The following is a 12,077-nucleotide window of genomic DNA, read 5'->3' on the forward strand; positions in this document are numbered from 1 at the left end:
CAATGGTATCGTTTCATTCGGAGTTAGAAAAACTCTTAGAGTAAAAACTGCAAGGAACCACTCGCCCTTCAGAAGTCTTTTGCGAGAGCACAGCTCCAGCTCCCGTAGAGGACGCGTCTACCTCCAGAATGAAGGGTTTATTAACTTCCGGATGATGCAAGACAGGAGCGGAGGAAAAAGACTTCTTAAGAGATTCAAAGGAGACTTCTGCTTCCGGAGTCCATACCTTAGAGCTGGAATTTTTTCGGGTGAGAATGGTAAGAGGTTGGATTATAGAAGAGAAGTGCGGAATGAATTGTCTATAATAATTGGCAAACCCAATAAATCGTTGGATGGTCTTTACTCCACAGGGTTGTGGCCATTTGAGTATGGCGCTCACTTTCTCAGGATCCATCCTAAGACCCGAATCCGAGATGATGTATCCTAGAAACGGCAAGGAGGTTTGTTCAAACAGACATTTCTCGTATTTGGCAAACAGGTGGTTCTCTCTTAGACGCTGCAGGACCTTGCGAACACATCTACGATGAGACGGAAGATCGGTGGAAAAAACAAGAATGTCATCCAGATACACCACAACACACGAGTAAAGAAGATCTCTGAATATATCGTTGACGAACTCTTGAAAAACTGCGGGGGCGTTGCAAAGCCCGAATGGCATAACCAAATATTCGTAGTGACCGTCTCGAGTGTTAACAGCGGTCTTCCATTCGTCACCGGCGCGTATACGCACAAGGTTGTAAGCGCCCCGAAGATCAAGCTTGGTGAAGATACGGGCACCACGGAGGCGGTCGAAGAGCTCGGGAATAAGAGGTAGAGGATACCTGTTCTTGACCGTAATATTGTTCAATCCACGATAGTCGATACAGGGACGTAAAGAACCGTCTTTCTTTTTCACGAAGAAAAAACCTGCTCAGGCAGGGGAAGAAGATTTTCGAATAAACCCTTTAGCCAGATTCTCCTTAATGTACTCCGACATAGACTGGGTCTCAGCTGCCGATAGAGGGTAGATTCTTCCTCTGGGTGGAGAACAACCGGGAAGGAGATCAATCGGGCAGTCATAAGGCCGGTGTGGAGGAAGACTCTCAGCCTCTCTCTTGTCGAAGACGTCCGCGTAGGACCAGTAAGGTGTTGGTAAACCTTCAGGAACACAAGCAGACAGAGACGGCAGAGCCGGGCGAACTGACTGTAGACAACGTGAATGACAAGTAGGCCCCCATCGTAGGACATCTCCGGTACGCCAATTAAGGGTAGGTTCATGTACTCGAAGCCACGGAAGACCAAACAATAACGCGTGAGAAAGATTCGGTAGAACGTAGAGGGCAATTTTCTTGTGGTGAAGAGCCCCAATCTGTATCTCCACCTCCTCTGTAACCAACGAGATAGCTTCTTGTAAGGCGAGGAGAGTCCAAAGAGTAGACTGGGATGCGAAGCCTCCGAACCGCTTCAAGACTGATAAAATTACCTGCCGCGCCCGAATCCACATACGCAGTCTCAGAAAAGCGACCTAGATCGGAAATTAGTAAAACGGAAAGGGTTAAAGGCTGAGAGGAAGCTGGAACACCTAGGGAGGCCTCTCTTACCTGTCCTAGGCGGAGAAGTTTTCCGGTCTCTCAGGACAGCTACGTAGCAAGTGAGCGGCGCTACCACAATAAAAGCAGAGGCCTTGGGTACGCCTCTCCTTGCGACGTTGCTCCGCCAACCTTACTCGATCCACTTGCATGGGTTCGGGTGAAGAAGAGGAAGAAGAAGCTGCAGCGGGAACTCGAGGGCTACTGGACCGACGGGGAGGAGTAGAGACATTAGACCTTCTAGCACAAGCAGATTCACGAGAATGCTCTTGAAAGCGAAGATCTATACGTGTAGCGAGAGAGATAAGATCCTACAGAGTGGTAGGAGTATCTCGTCCAGCGAGTTCGTCCTTAATACGGCTGGACAAGCCCCGCCAAAAAGCACCCACTAGAGCTTCATTATTCCATCCGAGCTCCGACGCCAGGGTACGGAAGCGGATGGCATACTGTCCCACTGATAGGGAACCCTGACGTAAATTAAACAGAGACTCAGTAGTTGAGGCCAGACGTCCGGGCTCGTCAAAAACCTTACGGAAGGTCTCAAGGAAATCTTCTAAGTGGGAGACTATGGGATCGTCTCACTCCCACAAGGGATTTATCCAGGCTAAAGCCTCTCCCTCCAAATGAGACACTATAAACGCTACTCTGGCTCATTCAGTAGGATACTGCAGAGGTAGAAGCTCGAAATGGAGACGGCATTGATTCAAAAACCCTCTGCAGAGTCTGGGATCGCCAGAATACCGGGGAGGTTTACACAGACGAGGAGGAGGATGAGAGGTTAGAACGGGGGCGGAATCCTGAGATGCCGCATGAGCGGAGGCAACAGGAGCCGACTGCAAGCTGAATAAGCGATCATCAATAGATGCCATATAACTCAACATACGGGTTTGAGTATCCCGCTGTTGAGAAAGTTCCTGCTGTAGGTTAGCTAGCTGAGCAGCGTTTACTGGATCAGCAGTTTGCAGGGAGGTTAAGCGTGACTCCATATTCTTCATAAAGGCCATAATGCGCTGCTGGTTATCGCGCAAAAGGGCCAACTCTTTCTGAGCCGAGAAGGGTGTACTAGTGGGGTCCATGGCCTGATTGTACTATAACGGACACTACTAGAACTAAGAGTGGACCCTCTGGACCGTGGGCAGCCCTACCCCTGGGCGAGCAGACCTAGGGATGAACCGACCCCTATACAGGGACCGTAAGGGGCAGGCCCAGAGGTCACTTACCCACAGTGGAAGTACCGAGAGGGACGGCTCCAGGGAAGAGAACAAAAAGGCACAGAAGGAAACCCGGCAGGACTGTAAGCCAGAAGGGGAACACGGACGCCAGCGAGAGACTGTGGAACAAACAAAAAGGAAGGTTAAGAATACTAAGCAAAACAGAAACGGGAACCACAAGAACAAAGGACGAAAACGGAAAGGAACGCAGTCCGCCAAAGAGGCGGCGAACAGCGGGCAAAGAACGAGCACAAGAGAGAGAGAGGGCCAGAAGCACAGGAAATGCTAAGACAATCAGGCAAAGAGGCACAGAGGAGGACGCCTAATATAGCAAGGACAGGGGCAGGGATTGGTTGAGACTATACTGACCTATCCCTGGGAATCGTATAGGGTGCGATGCGCCTGCCCCTATTGTGGAAGCCAGAGCGCCTGCGCAGGGTCAGCAAGCCCTCAGTGACCGAAGACTCCGGAAGCGACGCGGAGCCGGCGGGACACCCGAACCCGGAAGTGGAATGCCGGGAACGGGCCGCTGCAGGGGAAGAAACTGAGCGGCAAGAGCGCGCCGCAGGACGACCAGAGACCCCAGCAGGAGAGGACGAGCGGACGCGACCAGACCCGACACCGGGACCGCGGCAAGCTGCAGCAGCAACAGCGGTAACACGCATCCGGTTTCCAGCACCGTCAGCTGGTTCTCGTCAGTGTCTTTGTCACGGGTGCTCCCTCCTGCCCAGCCTGGTTCCAGAACAGTCAGCTGGTTCCGGGTAGTGTCAAGGTCACTTACACGCCTATACGTTGTCCCGTCGTGTTGCGGTCGGGTTAGCCAACTCCATGGTGCCTCCAGTTTAGGAGCTTCCTATGTGGGCTGCGGGAATTGGCAATCAAGGCTGGTTCTGTTGTGCCAGTAGGCCAAGCTCCCCCTGTAGGACTGTTGGTGTTCGGTAACTGCGGCAGCCTCGTGGCAAAGCTGTTCTCTCCTCTCCTGTGGACCTTCTGGGCCACAGCCTGGTTCCAGCACCGTCAGCTGGTTCCGGGCAGAGCCTTTGGCTTAGGTGCCTCCTTCTGGGTATCCGAGTTCTGCCAACGCCAGGCGGTACTTGGTAGTGCTTATAAGCGCGGGTACCTACAGCTTTGTAACCATGTTCCAGCACTGTCAGCTGGACAAAGACACTGCCATTGGCTCTTGCACATTTGGGCAACGCATCCAGGTTCCAGCACCGTCAGCTGGTTCTCGGCAGTGTCTTTGTCACGGGTACTCCCTCGTGCCCAGCCTGGGTCCAGCACCGTCAGCTGGTTCCGGGTAGTGTCAAGGTCACTTAGACGCCTATACGTTGCCCTGTCGTGTTGCGGTCGGGTTAGCCAACTCCATGGTGCCTCCAGTTTAGGAGCTTCCTATGTGGGCTGCGGGAATTGGCAATCAAAGCTGGTTCTGTAGTGCCAGTAGGCCAAGCTCCCCCTGTAGGACTGATGGTGTTCAGTAATTGCGGCAGCCTCGCGGCCTAGCTGTTCTCTCCTCTCCTGTGGACCTTCTGGTCCACATCCTGGTTCCAGCACCGTCAGCTGGTTCTGGGCAGAGCCTTTGGCTTAGGTGCCTCCTTCTGGGTATCCGACTTCCGCCAATGCCAGGCGGTCATTGGTAGTGCTTTTAAGCGCTGGTACCTACAGCTTTGTAACCATGTTCCAGCACCGTCAGCTGGTCCTCGGTCGTGCCATTGGCTCTTGCACATTTGGCCAACGCATCCGGGTTCCAGTACCATCAGCTGGTTCTCGGCAGTGTCTTTTGCTATTGTACCTTCTGCTCCCCATCCTGGATCCAGTACCGTCCGCTGGTTCCGGGCAGAGCCTTTGGCTTAGGTGCCTCCTTCTGGGTATCCGAGTTCCACCAACGTCATGTGGTCCTTGGTAGTGCTTTCAGGCACGGGTACCTCCTACTTAGTAACCGGGTTCCAGTAACGTCAGCTGGTCCTCGGTAGTTCCATTGGCTCTTGGACCTTCGGCTACCCATCCGGGTTCCAGTACTGTCAGCTGGTTCTCGGCAGTGTCTTTTGCTCTTGTACCTTCTGCTCCCCATCCTGGTTCTAGTAACGTTAGCTGGTTCCGGGCAGAGCCTTTGGCTTAGGTGCCTCCTTCTGGGTATCCGAGTTCCGCCAACGTCAGGCGGTCCTTGGTAGTGCTTTTTAGCACGGGTACCTCCTGTTTAGTAACCGGGTTCCAGTACCGTCAGCTGGTCCTCGGTAGTTCCATTGGCTCTTGGACCTTCGGGTAGCCATCCGAGTTCCAGTTCCATCAGCTGGTTCTCGGCATTTTCTCAGCCTTCTTGTACCTTCTGCTACATTTCCAAGTTCAAGACCCTAATGACGACGACCCGGAAGATCACCCCTAAGATGACGACGACAACCACTGAGATGACGACGACCCTGGAACCGACGAACCTGAAGACCACCCCGATGACGACGACGACGGCGGAGACGATGACGGCGGAGACGACGACCCTGGAGATGACGACCCTGGAGACGACGACATGGAAGACCGAGAAGCAGAAGAACAAGAGGCCGCAGAACAAAGAGCAGAAGAACATTAAGCATAACACTTAATTTCAGAGCAAAAGATATCATCTAAATTATATGCAAAAGAAGACTAAGCAGTGTATGGGGGTGAGTCCGTTCCTCCTCGTGGTGCCCCTGGATAAAGCCTGATGCTGCAGGCCAAACTGAACGCGGACAAATGTGACTTTTGTGACAGGCAGAACGGAAGGTGTAATATTCAAACTTTTATAGATAACAACTATGGGAATGCCTGTCACAAATGAGAATATGATGAAGAAGTAGAATAGGAAGAATAATAATAGTTGAAGAAAATGAATATGAAGAATGTAATAAAAAAAAATAATGTAGAAGATGAAGAAGAAGATGAATAAGGTGAAGAAGAAGTTGATGTCAAAGATGCTGATAATGATGAAGATGAAAGTGTGGGAAAAGTAAAAAAAAAAAAAGGGGAAGGGCGTGGAATAGTGAAACATCAATATCTGACAAAATAAAAAAATCTTAACATAGTCAATATCTTTGTAACTCCGAACGTCTTTAAGAAAAATTAAAATTCCTGCTATTCTATTTGATTGGGCTAAACCTCTATGCCTTTAATGTCTCCGCCACCTCCCCAAATACATCCTGCATTATTCTTAGTTGTTTTCCTTCATGTAGAATGAACCTACAAGGAAAGAAAGGGTTTATTTTAATTCCGATATTTTGGTCCCATTGACTTGCATTGGGATCGGGTATTGGTATCGGCGATATCCGATATTTTTTGAATATCGGCCGATCCAATCCGATAGCGATACTTTCCGATATCGGAAGGTATCGCTCAACACTAATATTAACGCATTGGGTATTCTACAAAATGTATGTATGTATGTAGCAGCCACATGGTATATACCACAGGCCACGTAGTACTCCTATATACTACGTGGCCTGTGCTATATACTATGTGGCTGCTATATACATACATACATATTCTAGAATACCCGATGCGCTAGAATCGGGCCACCATGTAGTAATTGATAAGGTCTTATTCACACATCTGTAAACATAAAAAATGGTATCAGTGTCAACATCAGAGTGTCATCTGTGTGACCACTTTTACCATCAGTGTGTCACCAGTGTTTTCCTTCAGTGTGTCATCTGTGTGTCCATTTTTACCATCAGTGTGTCATCTGTGTGTCCTTTTTTAGCATTACTGATGTCAACAGTGTTTTTCATGGATGGATAAATAAATTAAATAAATTACACGGCGTTTCCTCTCTTTTGCATTGTTTAATATGGATAGCAGAGATGCCATCCATCTGCCGTATGTGTTTTTCACTGACCCATAGACTTGTTTTGGCCCTTTCCACCTGTGACACAAAAACATGAACATGTCTCTGAGTTTTGCAAAGATATATGATCTGTGAAAAAATGCTGACATGAGAATAGCACCATAGATTATAATGAGCAATATTTGAAGTCTGAATGAGGTCTAGCATGAATATATGCTTTGGACATGAATGCAGAAGAGGATATCTTGTAATTGAACATCCCTAAATGAAGCCACTTTAATTTAATTGAATGACTTTAGATGAAAAACAAAAAACAAAAAAAAACAAACAAAAAAGAATAAATATATATATATATATATATATACTGTATATATATATATATATATATATATATATATATATATATGTGTATATATATACTGTATATGTGTATATATATACTCCACTTTTAGGTATAGTGAATAATATACAAGCTTCTTTGGGGGAACTTAAATTGATGAATGAACCATGTAATATATCACACACAAAAACTTTGGTCCTTTCTTAGAAATTCACACAGGGGTCACTCTTACAAAGCTCCACCTTCTCTTATTCATTGGAAATGTCAACAGTTTTTCCAATTGTAAAGGAATCAAAAGGAGACTGAACTGAGTTATGTTAGTACCTAAGATTCTATGTGAAGTTCTGAAAATGAATGAATAGCTCAGTGATCTAACCACAGATGAATTCTCTTTGTTAGAATGTTTCCATGACATCATCCATGATTATATAAAGCCAGGCGATCGAGTTATAGCTTCTCCGCTTAAGTACAGCTATGCCTTGGTCCCTATGGAACTGGACAATTTGGGGTCTTAAGGATAAAGTATTCTATTTTTTTTTTCATTTTTGCCTTTCAAGAGCAATAACTTTTTATTTTTTTTAGTCAGTGTATGTTAGGTGTCGAGTTCCCGCAGCTGCAGAGTGGGATTCTTGAACCATGTCTGCTGCGGTCTTCCATTCTCCTCCAGCTGCAGTGGAACCTGCTCAGCTGAGACATCGGTCAGCGGCGAGCAGGCTAATCTGGGACTAAGGCCTGCTTTTCATGCACTGAGCATGCCCACGGGAGGACCTCTCATTGGAGGTCGGGGGTCACATGCTCAGGCCCTGCTGCAGCTCCTATTGATCCACCAGGAAGGTCTTGTAGAGCTGCAACTATAAAAGGTTTGCATGGCCGCACGGCCATGCGCTAGTATCAGTATTCATCAGGATGAAGGAATTTAGTTCCCAAACGCGCGTCGGGTGTGTGCGTGTACTCAGGACAGAGTGGTGCCCTAAGGTAATGTTTATTAATATTATCCCTGGATTATTTACTTTTAACACTTAGCACTTTGTTCATTGCTGGCACTGTGTAAGGTCTGAAAAAAACCCTATACATAAGTGGACCAAGTTCCCTAAATTAAATTGCACTTAAGCACCTTTTTTTTGCATTTTTGCACATTACTATGGGATTTGTTTATTGAGATACTACTGTTTTTTTCACCCATTTGTTCAATAAATTCTCAGGGAATTATTATACCCCGATTTGGGGGATTACTTACTTTGCACATCTATATAAGTGATTATTATTAAATTGTGCTAAATTGTGCTTATGGGTTTCCACTCATCTATTTTTTATACGCCGTTCGGTGTTGCACACTTTTTTGTATAATTTTTATCATATATTTTTGCTGAATCTATTGTTTTTATATATTCTATCACTGCTAATTAATTAATTAATAAAGGTATATATTTTATGATCCAGTCTGGTCTTCCTGGTGCATCCTTGAGTTTGGTGATTGGTTTGGTTCTTGGTTGTAAGTGGTTGCCACTTTTTTCTGTTTGTTGAAAGACACCTTGGGGAGCTAAATTTCACTATACAAATATTTGTGATATTTATTTATAGCTTTTATTTTTGATTTAGGTGATTCTTTTGCAATTTTTCCTTTCCTGTGTGCAGAATACTATGCAAACAACACAACACAGTGTGGCAATACTTTATTGAACATCTATTGACAATAAAATATAGTACAGACCCAGCAAGTACATAAGTTGGGGTAAATTGCAGAATTTCACTCTTCCGCTGGCTTCCTGGGATTACAGCAGCTGCGACTTTGGGGCTTCCAGGGCCAACTACCCCAACCAGTGACACCCTGCTTTTGATGGGAACCCACAAATAGGAGGTAGCGGCATCACAAAAAATAATAAAACAACATATTCCTCACCTGCCGGACGATAATCCATCAAAGCCCCAATCTCATTGTAAAAGACAAAAAATAATAAAAAACTACATTCCTTACCTGTCTGATGAAAATCCATTAATGGCCATGTCCCACAATGATCTGGATGATTTGGAGAGTGGTCACATCAGAGACAGGAGCATGATTTTGAGTGCAGTGTGTAGCGCTGACATGAGAAAAGTAACCAGAGTTCATATCTGATGAATCCCAGTCACCTCACCGCGCACATCATAGGAAAATTCTCACACAGCGAGAGGTGCTGTAAGTGAGGTCACGGGATTCATCAGCTATGAACTCTGGTGTTCTTTCTCATGTCAGTGCTACACATCTAATAATTACACATCTTTGAATGTGACTGCAGCAAGAAAATAACTCTGTCTTTGATTCTATCCTTAAAGGGGTTGTCCACTACTTTCATGTAACCCCCCAAAGTATCCCCCCAGGGCCCCTAATGAATTGTGTAAATACCTTCTGTTACCGTTTTCACCTGTGAGCGGCGCTATGGCAGCGGCTGAGTCCGGGTCACATGACCCCTGGGCTGCAGCCATTGCTAATTTCCGCTGACGTCATGTCAATTTCCAGACTCTGGAAATTGATGTGACTTCGGCAACAGGCGTGACCAAGGCTCCACAGGCAGCAGTCACTCAAGAGTGACTGGCCTGTGGGCGTGGCTGTGTGCTGCCTGCGGGGCTGTGCTGGGGGTGGGCGGGGCTGTGCTGGGGGTGGGTGGGGCCGTGCTGGGGGCGGGCATGGCTGTGCTGTGGGCGGGGCTGTGCTAGGATCTGCTGGCCGGCCGTGCTCATATGCCGAGATGTGCGGCCGGTGCATCAGCGGCTGGTGCATCGGCAGCTGGTGCGTCGTCGTCCGGTGCATCGGCGTCCGGTGCATCGTTGGCGGCGGCCGGTGCCGTGTCGGCGGCGTCTGGTGCGGCGGCCGGTGCATCGGCGGCGGCTTCCGGTGCCGTGTCGGCGGCGAGCGGTGTGTCGGCGGCCGGTGCCATGGTGGCGGCCGGTGCATCGTCGTCGGTGGCCGGTGTTGTGTCGACAGCGGCCGATGCAACGGCAGGGGTCTGCGCGGTGAAGGTCTGTGCCGAAGGTGCTGGAGTGTGCGGTGGCGGCTACGTCTCTGTGTGCAGGCATCATCCTATGGGACTACAAGTCCCATCGGGCTCTGCCTGCTACAGTGACAGTGAGTAACACATTCGCCAATGATGGGACAGTAGTAATCCCATCATCCGGCTAATGTGTTGAATGTAAAAAAAACAAAACACAGTACATACATACAACACACACCATGTAACATAACATGTGACAATATGCAACACGTGATGACATGCGACATGCACCATGCAGTGGCATGCACCATGCGGCGACATGCTACATGCACCATGTGACGACATGCACCATGTTCTGACATGCGCCATGCAACATGCACCATGCGACGACATGCGCCATGCGGCACCATGCGACGACATGCGACATGCACCATGCACCGACCTGCACCATGCGACGACATGCACCATGCAGTGACATGCAGTATGCAGCGACATGCTACATTGTGGCGACATGCACCATGCTACATGCACCATGCGACGACATGCGCCATGCACCATGCAACGACATGCGCCATGTGCCATGCGCCATGCGACGACATGCACCATGCGACGACATGCACTATGTGGCTATAAAGGCACAGATGATTGGCCTCGGGGAGACCAAAACATCCAACACCGCGGAGACACCATCACGTGTTTCTCAACGCAGTGATTCCAGAACACTGCCCCCATCCCTTATGGGAAATATGCAGATGCATGTAAAGAAGCTGCGGAGACACCATCACGTGTTTCTCGACACAAGCAGTGAATAGCCAGGCCTTTCCCCGGGAAGGAACAACCACGGGAAGGGCAGCATCCTATGAAGGAAAGCCACCTATGCCAAGCATGGTATCCATCCACAGACAGCTGTTTCGGGGTTTTTGCCCCTCATCAGTGTGGAGTAGGAATCTGGCTATTAGGAGCAGTGCCTAGTAAAAAGCTATAAAGGCACAGATGATTGGCCTCGGGGAGACCAAAACATCCAACACCGCGGAGACACCATCACATGTTTCTCAACGCAGTGATTCCAGAACACTGCCCCCATCCCTTATGGGAAATATGCAGATGCATGTAAAGAAGCTGCGGAGACACCATCACGTGTTTCTCGACACAAGCAGTGAATAGCCAGGCCTTTCCCCGGGAATAACTCATCAGAAGTACAAATTCTGCGAGCCCGCAAAAACTGACCTGTTGGGATAGCGGCAATCGTGGAATACTGATGTGCAGACGATGCGTGTAGTAGAGCATTGACAGAAGTTTTTTTGCGATACATAGCAGTGTGTATCGATCCGTCATCCTGTACCCTTAATTCAACGTCAAGAAAGGATACCATCTTTCGATCATAGACGTAGGTGAGCTTGATGTTGGATTCATTGCGGTTCAGACCCACCATAAATGCTTCTAAATCAATGGCAGAGCCCGGCCACAAAAACAAAATATCATCAATAAAACGAAACCATCCAAGGACTGTCTGTCTAGATCTACCACATTCCCCCCCTTGTCTTTATGTCCGCAGGTTGATATTTTTACTAGATTAGTAACAGAAGAGTTTGGGACAATTTATAATAATGGGAATAGAGACAACTTAACCCCCTCACAACGTAGGGCATTGGAAGATCTAAAACAATTGGATGACGTAGTCATCAAATCGACAGACAAGGGGGGGAATGTGGTTATCTGGCCAGTCGAGAGATATGAGAAGGAGGCCTTCAGACAACTGAGAGACAAACAGACATATATCCAATTAATGCGAAACCCTTTAGTTCCTTTTCAAGAGGAACTTGCTTGTATTTTGGAGATAGCACATGAGAGAGGTATCATCTCCAAAAAAGTCCTAAATGGTCTTCTGGTCAAGTGCCCTGTTGTGCCCACGTTCTATCTTCTAAAGACCCTGTTAATCCTCCAGGGCGTCCGATTGTCTCTGGCATTGGAGGGCTGTGTGATCCTATTTGTAAATTTATTGAACATTATTTGCACCCTCAGGTGGAAACACTGCCCTCCTATGTCAGAGACACCACGGACGTCCTGAGACGTCTTGATGGCCTGTCCATTGATCCAGACACATTTCTTGTAGTAGCGGACGTTGAGTCCCTGTACACGAGTATCAATCATGAGGACGGACTGCGAGCATCGCAGTTATTT

This window comes from Ranitomeya imitator, chromosome 3 (genome assembly GCF_032444005.1).
Source record: "Ranitomeya imitator isolate aRanImi1 chromosome 3, aRanImi1.pri, whole genome shotgun sequence".
NCBI lineage: Eukaryota > Metazoa > Chordata > Amphibia > Anura > Dendrobatidae > Ranitomeya > Ranitomeya imitator.